Source organism: Stegostoma tigrinum, chromosome 41 (assembly GCF_030684315.1).
Source record: "Stegostoma tigrinum isolate sSteTig4 chromosome 41, sSteTig4.hap1, whole genome shotgun sequence".
Lineage (NCBI taxonomy): Eukaryota > Metazoa > Chordata > Chondrichthyes > Orectolobiformes > Stegostomatidae > Stegostoma > Stegostoma tigrinum.
In genome coordinates this window covers 14,824,012-14,842,508 of record NC_081394.1, presented here as the reverse complement: position 1 = coordinate 14,842,508, position 18,497 = coordinate 14,824,012, and positions in this window count along the sequence as shown.

The following is an 18,497-nucleotide window of genomic DNA, read 5'->3' as shown; positions in this document are numbered from 1 at the left end:
GTCGAATAAAGGAGAGGAATGAAGTTTTGTTTGGCGCACAGGATCTCTGAAAGATTGCAGAATACAAGATATTACACAAGTAAATAGTTGGGTGCTGCCAATTTTAAGAAAAGTCACGGGTGTGTAAAAACTGGAGGAGAGCCAACATGTGTGATGACGAACGGATGCCCTGAGATAGCAAAGAGAAGAACATTGGAGCATGAACAATGAACAAAAATCACAGCGTACTAGTCGAAGAAGTACATACAAGAGTAGGCTATTCTGCTCCCAGGATGGTGCGTTCTATTGTAGGACTGCCCAGATAGCCTCCCACTTTAGAGATCATAGTTTCTCCTCCACTGTTACTAAGGATGCCTGAAACTGCATCTCCCATTTCCTACGCTTCTGCCTTTCCCCCAACAACAATAAGGATAGAGTCCCCTGAGTCCTCACATACTACCCCACGAACCTTCAAATACAAAGCATCATCCTCCGATATTTCCACCACCTACAATCAGACCCCACTAGCAAAAAGATACTTCCTTCCCCACCCCTGTCCAAGTTGCGCAGGGACCCTTCACTCCATGACTCCCTTGTCAGCTCCATGCTCCCCACTAACCCCTCCACCACACCCAGTACCTTGCTCTTCCACCACAGGAGTTGCAACACTGCCCCCACACCTCCCCTCTCACCTCCATCCAAGGCCCCAAACAATCCTTCCAAATCCAGCAGAGATTCACCTGCATTTCATCCAACATCGTCTATTGCATCCGTTGCTCGCGATGTCATCTCTATTTCGGGGAGACCCAACACAGATCTGGGGACCATTTTGCAGTGCGTCTGCACTCTGCACATATCAACCACCCAACCTTCTGGTTGCCACCCACTTTAACTCCCCCTCCCACTCCCCTGGTGACATGTCCATCCTTCACCTCCTCTACTGTCAGAGTAAGGCCAAATGCAAACTGGAGGAACAACACCTCATATTTTGCCTTGGGAATGTACAGCCCAATGGCCTGCTTCTAAATCTCTCCACTCCAACCTGTCCATCTTCCTATGCACTATACGTTGCACTCTTCCCACAGACCAACCACAGTAACCCCCTAGCTGCATTCACCTACCCATCCCACCTACCCTTCCCCCCAAGCCCCACCATCCCTGTTTATGTTTGGGCTCCCTCCCCGTATCCAGTCCTGATGAAGGATTTTGGTCTGAAACATTGACTTTCCTGCTCCTCAGATGCTGCCTGACCTTTTCCAGCTTCACATTTCTTGACTCTAAGCTTCCAGTATCTGCCAACCTTACTGCCTCTGGGCCATTCAGCCCATCAAGTCTGCTCTGCCATTCAATGAGACCATGGTTGGCCTGATCACCAGCAATTGCATTTTCCTGCCTTTTCTCCATAACACTTTATTCCCTTACTGATTAAAAATCCGTCTTGAAAATACTAAATGACTGCTTCATGCCCGCCCTCTGCCATAAAGAATTCCGCAGATTCACTCCCCTCTGAGTGAAAGAATTCCTCCTTATCTCTGTCTGAAATGGGTGCCCACTTACTCTGTGATTATGTCTTTGGTCCTAGACTCTCACACAAGGGGAAACAATCTCTCCACATCTACTTTAGCAAGGCCCCTAAGAATCTTTGTTTCAATACAGTCTCCCCTCAATCTTCTAAACTTCAATGAGTACAGCCCAATCTTAAACCCTCCTTATGATACAAAAATTTGTGGGGTGGTAAATAATGAGGACGCTAGCCTTAGTCTACAGGAGGATATAGATGGGCTGATCAGTGCCTTGTGGGGTTCATTTCAGATAATTGTGAGGGGATGCCCTTGGGCAGAATAAAAATGACAAGGGAATACATGATGGGCAGTGGGACCCTGGGAAGCACCGAGGGATCAGACGAGCCTTGTTGTGGATGTTTAACTGTCCCTTAAGTTACCACGACAGGTAGACAAAGTGGTTAACAAGGCATATGGGATACTTGCCTGGATTGGCCAAGGTACAGTATTTGGGAGCTGACTGTTTATGCCGGAGCTACCTGAAACATTGGTTAGGCCACAGTGAGCGTATTGTGTGTGTTTCAGGAACCCACATTCTAGGAAGGATGTGATGGCACTGGGAGAGGGTGCAGAGGGAGATTTACCAGAATGTTGCCTTGGGCGCTGGAGAATTTCAGCAATGGAGAGAGGTTGGACAAACTGGGGTTACTTTCCTTAGAGCAGAGGAGATTGAACGGGCACATGATTGAGATGTATAACATCAGGAGGAGCAAAGGCAATGTAGAGAGGAAGAAACATTTCTCCTTAATGGAGGGATCAATGAACAGGGGAGAAAGATTTAATTTAAGGAGAGAAGGTTTGGAGGTGATGTGAGGAACAGTGGCTCAGTGGTTAACACTGCAACCTCACAGTGCCAGGGACCCAGGTTCCATTCCACCCTCCGTGTGGAGTTTGCATGTTCTTCCCATGTTTGCGTGGGTTTACTCCAGGTGCTCCGGTTCCCTTTCACAGTCCAAAAGTGTGCAGGCTGGGTGGATTAGCCATGCTAAATTTCCTGTAGTGGGTCTATGTAGGCTTGTTGGGCGGAAGGGCCTGTTTCCACACTGTAGGGATTCTATGAGGAAAAAAAGACCACCCAGGGGGTGGTGGGAATCTGGAACTTACTGCCTGTAAGGCTGGGAGAGGCAGAAACCCTTGTCATCTTGAAGAAGTGTTTAAATGTACAGTTGTGGTGTTAAGGCGCACAGGGGTGTGGGCCAAGTGCTGGAAAATGGGGTCAGAATAGTTAGGTAGTTGCTTTTGCCTGACATGGACTGGATGGGCTGAAGGGCCGTTTTCTGTGGTGTAGATCTCTGTTGACTCTATATTCATTTCCTGTGCTGATGACCCAGCTCAGGCTTTCCGAAGAGCAGCAAAGAACTAACTGCAAGGTTAAAGATCAGCTTAGACCAAGTTTGTTCAATTAATTACTTTGTAGTTTAACATATTGAAACAGAAACTAATGCCTGGAAGGTTAACTTTCAATTTATCCATTCAGTTTTGATTTCCCCGATCTTACTTATCTCAATCCTGATTGTGCAATTTTTAATTGTGTACTTTCACGCCAATTATTTATTTTACTGTATTTGACACAGTGCCACATGGCAGGTTGGTTAGCAAGTTAGAAATGTTTGGAATTGATGTGTCCTCGGCAGCATAACCTGATATTCAGACTCATGCCACATGGATTCCAACTGAAGTTTCATCCCTCATGTTTTGAATCCTCCCAGGATCACAGGTATCTCTGTGATGTTCACTGTTCCACAGACAGCTGCTCTCGCCGCATCCTGAGATCCACACTCGGTGTCATGCACTGCCACATGGACACTCTAAACCTCTCTCTCCAACAGCATTGCAACACGCTGGCTCAGGATTGCACTGTTCTGCAGTTCCACTTCATCTGCCGGTTCATTCACCGTTGTAGCAAGGAACTTTTTCTCTTCCTTTCAGGCATTAAGGCCCAACAGATACAACAACTCAAAAACACCCATAAGCCCTCTGGAACCTTCCTCTCCTCAACTTCTCTTCGAGTCTATCCCCTCCCCCCCCACCTCCTGTCGGGTATTCACCATCCCTCCTAACCTTCCGCTGTCCGATGCCAAATGCTCTGTTCTCAGCAAAAGCCTCAGCTTTATCCCTCTGAGTCCCCTCTTAATGAATTTCAGGCTTAACATGACGCGGAACTGCTCTTCCGCCATCTTTCCCTCCGTGCTCATTTCTTCGGACAAGAGTCCTCTCCCCATCCCACGTACCCCTTTGCTCGACTCCAACACTCTCCCTCCACCTGGACCCCTCCCTCCGGCCTTTTACCTGTGCTTCCCTGAAGGTGACAACGCAGGTCAATAAGGTGGTCAAGAAGGCATATGGCATGCTTTCCTTCATTGGACGGGGTATTGAGTACAAGAGTTGGCAGGTCATGTTGCAGTTGTATAAGACTTTGGTTCGGCCACATTTGGAGTACTGTGTACAGTTCTGGTCGCCACATTACCAAAAGGATGTGGATGCTTTGGAGAGGGTGCAGAGGAGGTTCACCAGGATGTTGCCTGGTATGGAGGGTGCTAGCTGTGAAGAGAGGTTGAGCAGATTAGGATTATTTTCATTAGAAAATCGGAGATTGAGGGGGCACCTGATTCCGGCTTCCAACTGCAACTCATTCTCTGATCCATTAATGATATCATTGGTGCTGCTTCCCTCTCTTGTATGGAATTGGAAAACTTCATCCAATTTCCACCCTGCCCTCACTTTCACCTGCTCTATCTCTGACTCCTCCCTTCCCTTCCTCATCATTACTGTTTCCATTTCTGGGTATAGACTGACCACTAATATCCATTACAAACTCACCGACTCCCGCAGCTATCTGGACTATACAACCTCACACCCTACTTCCTGTAAAGACTCCATCCCATTCTCTCAGTTCCTCCATCTCCATTGCATATGTTCAGATGAGGCCAGTTTTGACAAGGGAGAGTCTGAAATGTCCACCTTCTTCCTCAACCAAGGATTCCCCAGCTCCGTTGTCAATAGGTCCAACCTATCTCCTGCACTTCTGCCCTCACCCCTACTCTTCCCTCCCGCAACAGTGATAGGGTCCCCCTTATGCTCATCCACCATCCACATCCAGAAGATCATCATGCGCCATTTCTGCCACCTCCAGCAAGATGCCACCACCAGACACATATTCCCCTCCCCTCTTTTGTCCGTGTTCCGCAGGGGCCATTCCCTCCAGGACACCCTGGTCCATACTTCCTTCACCCCCAACACCTTCCAACAGCCCCTGTAACCGACGAAGGGGCAAAGCCTGCCCATTTACCTCCTCCCCCTCCAGTATCCAAGCACCCATACGTACCTTCCAGGTGAAACAAAACTTCACCTGCACTTCCCAGAATCTAGCCTAATGCATTCCTGCTCACAATGTGATCTCTTCTCCATTGGGGAAACAAAGCATAGACTTGGTGACTGCTTCGCAGAACAGTCTACCTGTTGCCAGCTACTTTAACACACCGCCCTGTTCCCTGGCCAACATCTCTGTCTCTGGCTTGCTGTGGTGTTCCAATGAAGCCCAACGCAAGCTGGAGGAGCAACAGTTCATTTTCTGCTTGGGGACACTACAACCCTCCAGACTCAATATTGGGTTCAATAAATTTAGGGCCTAAACTCTCCCATGTCCCAGCACCCCACCCCACACACCAGGCCCTGTTACCACACAGCCTGTCACTACACACCCCCTGTTGTTAGTCACTAACAGTCCCCATTAACAACTATTCACTCTCCCAGCCTGATCGTTAGCAACTCCTTTGTCTACCCAACTGTCTTTCTCTCTCTTTGCGCTCTATCCTATCATTTACTCCCTATCCCACCTATCTCCTAATTTTCTGCATATACACTGATGTTTTCCCAGCCACCATCAGTTCTGAGGAAGGGTCACCGGAACCAAAACATTAACTCTGTTTTCTCCCTTACAGATGCTGCCAGACCAGCTGAGCTTTTCCAGCAACTTCTGTTTTTGTTCGTTGTTTGTGACCAGATATTCTCCATTAATCTAGTCCCATCTTCCAGCTCATATCCTTCTAAATCCTTCCTATTCAAATACCCACCAGATGCCTTTTAAATGCTGTAATTGTACCAGCCTCCACCAATTCCTCATTCCGTATTTGCATCACCCTCTGTGTGAAAAATGTACTGTTTCGGTCCCTTTTAAATCTTTCCCTCTCATTTTAAACCTAAAGCCTCTAGTTTTGGACTCCTCTACTTGGGAAATAGACCTTGGCTAATCACCTTGTCCATGCCCCTCATGATTTTGTAAGCCTATTTAAGGTCACCCCTTAGCCTCTGATGCTTCAGGGAATAAAGAACGAGCCTTTTCAGGAACAAAAACAAAGTTGCTGGAAAAGCTCAGCAGGCCTGGCAGTATTTGTGAAGGAGAAGACAGAGTTAACGTTTTGGGTCTGGTGACCCTTCCTCAGAGCGTAATTTATCCTGTGAACATACTTTAACAGGAACTCACCAGCACCACGCTTTGTAATTTCAAGGTGCAATACATCTCTCATTCTATGACTGCCGTTAAGTCTGCTATAGGAAAGGGACCGAAGCGGTACGTTTTTCACACACGATGTGGTGCGTGTACAGAATGAGCTGCCAGAGAATGTGGTGCAGGCTGGTACAATCCTTCCTGTATATAGATTCTGTGTTGAAATATCCTTTTCATCTGTTGGTTATCAAATTGCCCCTCTCTATAGCTTACTGCTCTAGCATGGATTTATCTGAACCTTTAGATACATCCACTGCTGCCCTTGTGGCATTGTTTCCTGTACAACTTGTCGAGTGAGTGTTGATCCTGGACTTACTGGCAGTCATAGAATGAGAGATGTGTTGGGCCTTGAAATTACAAAGCATGGTGCAGGGGAATTCCTGTTATGTTCTAAATTATGTTCACAGCACTAGTTCTGATTCACTACCTGTTTTCTGTCTTCAGAGTGGTGACATGATCATGTCCACAATATTGAGAGAGAAGTTTATTTCCAGAAGATCCATGCATTTGTCAGTCTTGGCGATATTAAAAGGACAGAGGCATCAATCAGCAAATGACTGAGAATCAGTTCAAGTAGGATTATCTGACAACATGAGGTAGAATCAGATTAAAGCTCTCTCTGTCCCCATCAAACACTCCCAGGACAGGCACAGCAGGGAATTGGATTCAGAGTTAAGCTCCCCCTGCACTATCGCCAGCAAACACTCCTAGGACAGGGGCAGCACAAGGTTAGATACATTAGGACAGGATTCTGCACCCACCTACTCTCACTTGGGTACGGGTCACGCATACACACTGACTCTCACTGAGGTGTGGCTCCCACATGCAAAGATTCTTACTGCAATATGGATCCACACACTGATGAAATGCCTTCAGAGATCGATAAATTCTTGATCTCACAAGGAATCAAGGGCTGCGGGGAGAGTGCAGGGAAGTGGAGTTGAAATGCCTATCAGCCATGATTTAAATGGAGGAGTGGGCTTGATGGGCCGAATGGCTTTACTTCCACTCCTATGTCTTATGGTCTTATAATTCTCAATGAGGCAGAGTCCCACACACACATTGACTGTTGCTGGGCTGTGGGTCCCACATGAACTGACTCTCACTGGGACAGAGTTCCACATACATAATGACTATCACTGAACTATGGCCCCCCCACACACTGACTCTCACTGACCTATGGGTCTCACACACACTGACTTTCACTTGGTTTTGGGTCCCACTCACGCTGATTGTCACTGAAGTATGGGTCCCACAGAAACTGACTGTCACTGGGGTATGGGTCCCACTTATACCAACTCTCACTGGGGAGTGGGTCCCATGCATGCCCACTGTCTCTGTCTCTGGGACAGGGCCCCACACACACTGACTGTCACTGGAGTAAGAGTCCCACACACACACATTGACTCTCAGTGGAACTTAGTGGTTATGTTTAATGTGTCATTTCCAGCTTAGCAATCTGTAATTATCGAACGTGCAACTGCACATCTAAATACTTCTTAAATGTTCCATAGATTTGGTGCTTTGGCCTCTGCTATGTACGATGTGTATTAATAACTTGGATGTAGAGACCAACAGTTCATAGAAATCTTGCAAAGCAGTGAGAAGGCAAGACAGTTCAAAAGAGATAACAAGGTATAGAGCTGGATGAACACAGCAGGCCAAGCAGCGTCAGAGGAGCAGGAAAGATGACATTTTGGGCCTAGACTCTTCTTCAGAAAATGTCAGCCTTCCTGCTCCTCTGGTGCTGCTTGGCCTCCGGTGTTTATACAGCTCTACACCTTGGTATCTCAGATTCTCTAGCCTCTGTCATTCCTACTATCTCCGAAACAGTTAGGGTGTGGGTGGTTTGAATGAGTGGAAAAAAGCATACAAGATGGTATACAATGAGTGCAAACCATGGCGCTGTCACATTGGCAGGAGGATAAATGCACCAGTACATTATTTCAAGGGAAAGAGATTGCAGAATGTGGCCTTCCTGAGGGATTGAATATAACAGTAGGAAATGTTGGATCAACCGACTGAAAGCATTGGTGATTATTTGATTTATAGAACATAGAACAGTACAACACAGAAACGGGATAACAAAGTGTGAAGCTGGATGAAGACAGCAGGTCAAGCAGCATCTTAGGAGCACAAAAGCTGATGTTTCGGGCCTAGACCCTGAGTTAGGGTCTAGGCCCGAAACATCAGCTTTTGTGCTCCTAAGATGCTGCTTGGCCTGCTGTGTTCATCCAGCTTCACACTTAGTTATCTTGGATTCTCCAGCATCCGCAGTTCCCATCATCTCTGAACATAGAAACGGGCCCTTCGGCCCACGATGTTTGCCAAACATGACACGAGATTAAACTAATCCCTCCTGCCTGCCCTTTGTTCATATCTCTTCATTTCTTTCACATCCATGTGTTCATATAAAAGCCCCTTAAACGCCCCCATCGTATCTGCTTTCACCACTACCCCCAGCAGAATGTTTCCGACTTGTACCACTCTGTGTGCAAAAAAAATGTTGCCCCCTCATCTCCTTTGAACATGCCCCTTCTCACCCTAAATGCGTACCCCCTCGTATTACACATTTCAACTTTGGGAAAGAGATTCTGACCATCAACGCTATATATGCATCTCATAATTTTGTAAACTTCTATCAAGTCTCCCCTCATCCTCCACCACGTCAAAGGTAAAAGAACTGAGTTTTTCTACCTCTCCTTATAGCTCATACCCTCTAATCATTGCAGCATCCTAGTAAAGCTGTTCTGTACCCTCTCCAAAGCTTCCACATCCTTCCTATAATGTAGTGCTTAGAATTGAATGTAATACGCTAAGTGTGGCTTAACCAATGTTTTATAAAGCACGACATCCTGAGTCTTGTACTTAGTTCCCCGACAAATAGAGGCAAGCATGCTATACACCTTCTTTACCACCCTATCTATTTGAGTGGCCACTTTCAGGGAGTGATGAACTTGAAGTCCAATATCCCTCTGCACATCACTGCTGCTCAGGGTCCTGCCATTAACTGTAGACTTTTCCTAAAGTGCAGCACCTCACGCTTATCCACATTAAAACCCATTTGCCTTTTATTCTTTCATGGGAGAGGGGAGTCACTGACTGGGCCGGTATTTACTGCCCACAGGCAGTTAAGAGTCAACCACATTGCAGTGGGTCTGCAGTCACAGGTAGACCAGACCGAGTAAAAATGGCAGTTTTCTTCCCTAAAGGACATTAAGGAACTCGACTGGGCTTTCAGACAATTGATAATGGATTCATGACCATGATTGGACTCTTAACTCCAGGTTTTCTCTATTGTTATTGAATTCAAATTCCACCATTTGCCATGGTACGATTTGAACCTAGGCCCCCAAAATATTATCTGGGTCTCTGGATTAACAGTCTAGTGAAAATACCACTAGGACATTGCTTCCCTTTCTCAGCAATGCTGATGCTGCTAGATATGGTACTGGTTTTTCTCTGGTTAGCCCACATCCGAAACTTGCATTGTACTTGTGTCGGAAACAGTTCAGAGAAGTTTCATTCAGCTGATTCTTGGTGTGGTGAAACATTGTCTTCTTAGGTCAGGGTGAATACATTGACCCTGTTTCCCGATGGAGCTGAAACAAATGTGAAAACGTTGCATTGAAAGAGATAAGAGCCTTGATGGGATTGATGCTGAGAGAATGCTCTTCCTCTTGGCAAGAAGCTCCAATGTGGGGAGTACAATTCCTATGAGCTTACAGTCACTTCTTTATTGTTTTTTTCCCCTGCTCTAAACAAGGGTAGGGTTTATCCCAAGTCTTAGATTGTTTAGAAACCCCAGAATGGGGTTAGTGGACTTGTCATTTACCAGGCAACAAACAACATCCCTCTTCAAGATGGCAGCTGATGCCTCAACAGGAGTTTGTCTACTCAGCCCATTTCTTACTTTCTTCTCCCAGACTCAGTGCAGACCTTGTGAGGCATCCTCTTGGCCTGGCGTGGTGGCCTCCCGGCCTGGCATGGGAGTCTTTCAGCAGTCCTTGGTAGCGTCCTGGCCTGGTGGCCGGGGGTGGGGGGGGGAGTGGTGCTGAGAGCGAGACTCGGGGCGGACCCAGCAATTGGAGGTTGTGAGCGTCTCTTACCCAGAAATGTTCCGGAAACAGCAGGAGGAGATTGGAGGTGGCAGTAGCAGCAGGGATGGCAACACCGCCCGAACACGGGAGGAGGGAGAGGCTAAGGAGGTTCCATCGTATCTGCAGCAGCGGTGGCATCGGGAACGGGCAGGCTTCTGTCTCCTGTAGGGCCATCTAAGTGAAGGAGATTGGCGCCCCATCATGCACTCATCAAAGACTGTTGAAATTTTAACTTTATTCCTTTCTTTTAGCTTTATAGTAAGAAGAATTTTAACCTTAAATATTAGCATATTTGTTTATCTTTCTACTGATTCTATGAAGGTCTGTGATGCTCATCGATTTAACTTTGTTTGTCTTCCTACTTGTACCTGCATTTTTGGTATCTTTGTGCCTCAGCTGGCAACGTATGTGGTGACATTAGATAGTTTTCACTGTACTCCTGTACTTAAGCGTATGTAACAACAAAAACCAAATTTAAATCTGAACATATGGAATGCAAAAGTCCCTCCACCCAAAAATAAAACAGAGCACAGCAGAGTTCTGAACCAAAGCGAAACAGAAATTGCTGCAGAAATTCAGCATCTGTGGAGGTACAGAAAACAGCGCTAAAGTTTCTGAAGAGCGATCAAGCCTCAAAATGTCAGCTTGCTCTCTCTCCATGGATGCTGCCCGTCCCACTGTGATCTCCATTTGATGTTTTCAGTTGAAGTTTTGAGTCCTGTTCAGATGAACGGGTCACAAAGATTGAAAAATGAGGCAAATTAGGCAACAAGATTATCAATTAAATTGAGGAAATGTTGCCAGTTCTCTAAAAGAAAATGGTGGCTGTTGTCAATTTACAGAAAACAATCCATCCTTTGAGTGAAGGACCCTAGGAATAGCCTTAAGAGAAGACAAATGGTATTGTTTACAGGTTTTGTTTCCCAAGCTCACTTTGTATTTTTGTTTAATTCAACCTTTTCTGTGCCTCACTGCTGCCTGGGAATTCTCCGAGATCAACTATATAAACAATGACTCTGTGCTGAAATGTTCCAACTTGGCAATGAAACCTAACCAGAAACAGAAATAACAACCTTATCACAAGGTTTGTTTTTATAAATTGACTCCCTGAAGCAAGAAATCAAGCTGCCTTGCATTACTTCCTCTGTGAAATGACATAGGGCTGTACAACAGTTCCACTTTTCTCTTCAGTTGTATTTTTTCAAACCAGACCTGGTGCAGAATGCTGTCAACCAGTCTTTGGATAAATGTTCAGAGTAGCTGTAGAGGACTTATGGATTGTATGGAAATGAAAGAATTTAATTTAAAATAGACCGAGGAATGGTGACCAGGCCTGAAATATTAAAACTGATTTCCATTCATAGACAGACCTGGCAGGAAGAGGGATTGAGTCACAAGAGAGCACAACAGCATGTTCTCAATGAGAGATGGGCAATAAATGCTTGCCTAGCCACCACCTTCATGGCAAAAGAAGTGATTCACAGAAATTGGGCGTCATTGCTTGGCTCTAGCATTAATTGCCAGCCACACATTGCCCTTGAGAAGAAGATGCTGAGCTGCCTTCTTGACCGACAGCAGTCCATGTGCTGTGATCAACCCACAGTGCCTTTAGGGAGGGAATCCCTGGATCTTGATCCAGTGACACTGAAGAAAGAGCAATACATTTCCAAGTCAGGGTGGCAAGTGGCTTCGAGGAGGAATTGCAGGTGATGGTGTTACCATGTGGTAGATGAATGAATGAATTAACTTTATTGTCAAATGGACTCAAATGATTAGAATGAAAAGTTTACTAGTCACCACTTCTGGCGCTATATTAGGATCAAAGGTACCTAGGGACAGATTTTACAGTACAAGTTCTTAAGGAAGGAAAAATTAGAAAAATAAAGACATTCAAAAGTCCATCATTCCAGATCATAGGAATAAATTAGAAAATAGAGAAATAAAGTGTTAAGAACAGCAGCCTTCCAATCCAGTCCCTGCCAGGCCTTGACTCCAGACCTCATCAGGCTTCACCTTGAGGTTCTTGAGGCTAGGAGATCGCTTCGGAATTACCTCAAAACCAGAAGCCCACGCTGAGGCCACGCCGGGCCGAGAGACCGCCACACCACGCCCAGAGGACATCTTGCTGGGTCCGGGTGTCTGAGGCCAAGGCTCCAGGGCTGAACCTGCACTGAGGCAGGGAGAGAAATGAAAAGGGGAGAAGGAAAGAAAACACAAAAGAGAATAAAGGAAACAGACGGAGTGGACACGCTCTGGCTGAAATGTCCTATCCCACCGCCATCTTGGATTATAAATTTTAAATTTTAAATGGGTGCAGAATTGGACTAACATAGTTTGTGGAACGTTCTAGAGCATGGTGTTTGGGAGACTGCAAGCAGCTTAGGCAAACAATTTGCTAAGATATATCCGTTGAAGGAAATAGTGTAGTTCGGGTAGTTTACTGCTTCTCTATAAATTACAATTAGCATTTTATAGCTTAAGTTAGTCACACAAGCACTTAATCATAAGGAGGGCTTGAGTGCTAGGAACAGTTGGGGGGTACAAATAAGATACAGTCACTAAGATATAGAGTCATACAGCATGGAAGCAGCCTTTCGGTCCAACCTATCCAATCCATGCCAACCATAATCCCAAACTAAACTAGTCCCACCTGCCTGCGCTTGACCCATATCTGTGCAAACAATTTTTTATTCATGTGCATCTCCAAATGTCTTTTAAACGTTGTTACTGTACCCACATTCACCACTTCCTCTGAAAGTTCATTCCACCAGCAAACCACGCTCTATGTGAAAAAAAAGTTGTCCTTCATTTCTTTTTTAAAATGTTTCTTCTCTCAACTTACAAATATGCCCCCTAGTCTTGAAATCCCTTTCCCTAGGGAAAAGATACCTGCAATTCTTCTTACCAATTCCATAACCTCTGTAAGGTCACCTCTCAACCTCCTCTGCTCCAGTGAAAAAAAGCTCCAGCCTATCCAGCCTCTTCTTCTAACCCAAACCCTCCAATCCCGGTCGCATCCTGGTAAACCTTTTCTGAACAATCTCCAACTGAATAATATCTTTACCACAAAGGGTAATCAGAACTGGGCACAGTTCCCCACAATAGGGTCCCCAACATTTTTTTTAATAATTCAAAAATATACTTTATTCATAACAATAACTCTCTGCATACGCACATTGACACATAAGAAGTTCAGTTCGGCTCAGTTGCAAATCAAGCAAACAAAACGTTAAACTTTGACTCTATCCCAAAGAAACCAAAGTCCTCGCTTACACAAAACTAAAATTTACATGTATTTGAGGTAGTACAAGGGTCTGATAATGGAACAGACCTCCATTTACCTTCAGCAGGAAGCCCTCAGACCGTGGTCTTTCCCCACTGCGCCTTGGCAGCAACTGCCCTGAGCTTTGGTGTATCCCTCAGACTTTGGACTGTGTCAGTCTGCAACTCGGTCAGGGTCACCTCCTGGATCAGGAAGATCAACAAGGTTTCAGGCAGAACCAAAGAGCATCTTTCACAGAGTTAATGGTCCTCCAGACACAGTTGATGTTTGTTGCAGTGTGTGTTCTGGGAAGCAGACCATAGAGAATGGAATCCCGCATCGTGGAGCTGCTCGGAATGAACCTCAACAAAAAACATTGCATCTTCCTCCAGTCTTTCTTTGCAAAGGCACATTTCAGAAGGAGATGCGTGTGACAGCCTCAATTCCACCATTGACACTTTGAGGGCAGCTTGTGGTGGCGCAGGCCGACCTGGTGTACATACAGGATCTCACGGGTACTGCCCTTCTCACCAGTACCCTTCTCACCACCCGCCAAGCAATGTCTTTGTGCCTGTAAGAAAGTTCTGATGATGAGGCATTCTGCCAAATGGCTTTGACAGTCTGCTCAGGGAAACAGGCGACAGGATCCTCCCTCTTCTTTGGATGGGCCAAAACTGCACCACGTACAACAGAGATAGTGCCTCACACCTGAAGTCCAGGTTTTTACCCAGAATGGAGAGGGAACAGTGCTTCCAAAGGACCAGTTTCTGCTTCACTTTTGTAGTGTGCTACTCCCAAGATTTTGTGCACGGCCCAGTCCCTCCAAACCATATTCCAACCACAAAAACATCCCTCTGCTATCACTTTTTGCTTCCTGATTGTAAGCCAATTTTGGATCCAGTTTTCCAACTTGCCTTGAATTCTTTTGACATTTTGGATTACCCTTCCCTGTCAGACCTTGTCAAAGGCCATGTTGCAGTTCATGTAAACCATATCAGCTGCATTACTCGCATCTATACACTTCGCCAACTTTTCATAAAACTCCACTAAATTAGTCGAGGCAGGATCACCTACTGACAAATTTGAGCTATAATCCCTGATCAATCCCTGCCTTTCCAAGTATTGATTACTCCTGTCCTTCAGAATTTTTTTCCAATTATTTCCCTGGCACTGATGCCAGAATAACTGGTCTGTAATTACTGGTCTATTTGAACAAAGGAACCACACATTATCTATCCTCCAGTCATCTGGTACTTCACCAGTGGCCAGCGAAGTATTAAATATCTCCCCCAGGGCCCCAGCAATCTCCTCCCTTGCCTCCATTGGCAGCCCTGGGGAGTGATGCGCATTCACACTTGGAGAAACATCAAATACCTCCTCCTTTTTAAACTTAGAATCTTCTAGAGAAATGTTGAAATATTCATTGAGAACCTCACTCATATCTGTGACCTTGTCCACTTATTCTGCATTTCCCTTTTCTGGCCCAGCATCTTTTTAAAATCTGAATTCCTCTCCTGTGTATGAGTTTTATAAATGCAGGAGTCTGAAATATTTGAAAAGTGGAATGAGGTTAAACTCTGTGTGGTGATATGTGCCTTTAAGAGAGATTTATCTTCTCCTGTTTCTCTTGAAAAGGGCTCTTGCCATCCTGGTGTTGAAGTGCTCTATGGAAACTGGTGGTTTTTGAAATTAGACAATGGAAGCATCAGTGTGTTGAATCAGGCTCTCACAGACCCAGGGTTTTGGATTTTACTTAATGTTGAGAACTTGGGGATTTTGGACTTGAAGCTGCTAGATACTGCTCTCTCCCTCTCTGCTGCTACATTCATTCTGTCGGTGTTCCATCACCTGGTCAGAAGGAAGAGGGCAAGTGACGGAAATCTGTATGCTCTGAGGAACGGTCACTGGAGCCGAAATGTTAACTCTGATTTCTGTTCACAGATCCTGCCAGACCTGCTGAGCTTTTCCAGCAACTTTGTTTTTGAAATCTGTTTTCTTGGATTTATCTTTGCCGAGGGTGCGTTTATGGGATGCTGTTTACTGGAACAGTTGATGTATAGTAGTTAAGTGATGCATTACTTTGTTAAGTATTTCGATAGAGTTCAACTAATGCCAAATCTTTTCTTGTTTGTATTTTCACTGTTTTGTAAGAATAAAGTGTGCATTTCTTAAAGCCTAGTAGTTTGGCCAATTGAATCACAACTAAGACACATGCCTGTAACTAAGATGAAAGTTAGAGTCTAGGCTATCTCTCTTTGATGTGTTTTGAAGGGGGTCTGTTCTGATCCATAGCATTTGACAACTCCCATGAAGTATTAAGATGTTTTTAATGAAAAGTTTAAATCTGTTCAATGTACAAGTATGATGGCGTGTACACATTAACTTCGAACACAGCATTAGACTGCAGTGGTGCAAGAAGGCAGCTCACCGCCACCTTCTCAAGGGGTAACTAGGGGCAGGACAATAAATGCTGGTCCCAGCCAGAGACACCCACATGAATGAGGAGAAGAACACTTATGAGTGTGAGCAAGTCTGTCATCTTAAAGATTGGCTTCTTGCTCAAGCTATAATGATTAATGAATCCCTCGGCAAATCCACTGAATTCTTGATCAATTTGTCCAAAATCCTGAATTATTTTAACAAACGACATCTGGTTTAAAACCATACACTGCACAGAAACAGGCCATTCAGTGTCTCTTTGTCCTCGCAGCGGTGATAGTCCATCTGAGCATCTGAGTGGGAGAAACATCCACATTTGAGTTGTCCACGTCCTTCAGCTAATGAGCTCACTGTGCAGAGGAACATTTCTGCTGTATTTTGAGAGCATGGCTTGGGAGCAATTACATGGCAATGACTCTCTATGGTCTTTCTCAGAAATGGAAACATCTGTTTCACAAGATTTCTGAACGTCAGCTTCCCGTTAAAGAGACCAGCTGTCAGATTGTTCCTCTCTCTATTCATGTGGGTGTCTCTGTATTTACTAACCCCTCCCCAGAAGGTGGTGGCAAGCTGCCTTCTTGAACCGCTGCAGTCTAATGCTTTAGGTAATGATGTTAGGGAGGGAATTCTAGGATTTTGACCCAGTAACATATATATATGTATATATATATATTTCCACGTCAGGATGGTGAGTGGCTCGGAGGGGACCTCGCAGGTGCTAGCGTTCTGATTTATCTGCTGCCTTTGTTCTTCTCAATGGGTTTGGAAGGTGATGTCTAAAGGAGCCATGGTGGATTTCTGCAGTGCATCTTGGATATGGTACACACTTCTGCTACTGAGCATGGATTTGATGTCAATTAAGAGGGCCGCTTTGTCCTGGATGGTGCTGAGTTTCTTGAGTGTTGTTGGAGCTGCACCCATCCAGACAAGTAGGGAATATTCCATCCCACTCCTGACTTGAGCCTTGCAGATGCTTTGGGAGTCAGGAGATGAGTTAACTCATTGCAGTATTCCTAGCCTCTGACATGCTCTTGTAGTTTCTGTATTGATCTGGGCCAATCCAGTTGAGTTTCTGGTCAGTGGTGACCGCCAGGATGTCGACAATGGTGGATTCAATGGTAGTAATTTTACACAATAGGTTCCTTCATCTCCATGCTTCTTTTCTCAATCTGAATGATTATTTGCCCTGTCTCATAATCAACTCTTGTTAAAGATTAAACTTTCTTTTGAGAAGTTTATCATGAAAACACACATTCTGAAATTCCACACAGTTTTACAAACTTTGCTGTGTCACAGTAACAGAGTTCTCAAGTGCAAATGCTTTGCATTCCGGTCCTTTGTTCTCATACATTAGATGCATTCCAGAGTTGACTGATCTGTGGTGCCTTCTCAATCACAATGTTGATCTCAGTTGCTGAATGATTCCCGATGTCCGAATCCAGTTTTCTGGCAAACCAATCTGAAATCCCACTAACTACAAAGAACAGTTTCCATTTCTACTAGCTGTCCCCCTGCGATATTCCAAAGCATTTAAAAGGGAAAGCTGATGAAGGAAGACATGGGGAGAAGGGGAACAAAGGAGGGTGTTGATGGAGGGCGATGAAGGTCAGTGAGAGGGAAGGATTTGGAAGAGCTGAAAACGTAGCACTGAAAAGATGGACCAAATGATCAGCTAATTCATATTTGCACAGAAACATCTGAATTTGGAAAGAGTCCTGACCAGATCCAGGAGTGTGCATGAATGGGATCAGAAATCTCCCCAGGTACAGGAGAGTGGGTGTGAGGGATTTCCCCAGATACAGAATCTGTACAACAGGGATCACCCCAGATACAGGAGTGTGTGTATGTCTGAGTGAGAGGGATCTTCCCAGACACAAGAGTCTACTGGCACATCACTCGTCATGATCGAGGGGCCTTGCAGTCACTTCCCGAGATTTTCACAAAGTTCTGGGATGCACCTGATCAGGCCCTGGGGACTTGTTCACCTTTCTGTGTTGTAAGACATCCAGCACCTCTTCCTGTAAAATGGACACTTTTCAAGATATCTCTGTATATTTTTCCCAAGTTCTCTAAAACATCTACCCACAGTTCTCTGCTTTATTCATTCTCAAAACTTGCTATTCACAGGATGTGATTAGATTAGATTCCCTACGGTGTGGAAACAGGCCCTTTGGCCCAACAAATCCACACCACCCCTTGGAGCATCTTACCCAGATTCAACCCCCTAGAACCCACACACCCCTGAATACTACGGGCAGTTTAGCATGGCCGATTAGTTTCATAATGTTTCACTGGAATTCGGGGAATGCCTTAATTGTTCTATCATAGAATCAGACAAGGCAGATCAGGCTTTTGATTGGGTTGCGTGCGTCATTGGAAACTTATTCTGATTTTTAGCCCATATTTGTCCTTCAGTTCTCAACAGACTGTGAAGATTGCCTGGAAAGTGTTGGCAGTGAGTGGGTCATGTGCAGAGATCCTGTTTACATTTGATTACCCCAACCAGTGGCATGGAAATCAGAATTGTACTCTATAACATCCTAGATCCAGGCAGTACAGAGGGTACATATACAACATATGTGTACATATATACAGGGAGAGGGGTATTAAAGGGCAGTTTGACAGATAAACAATGCTGAACTGAATTG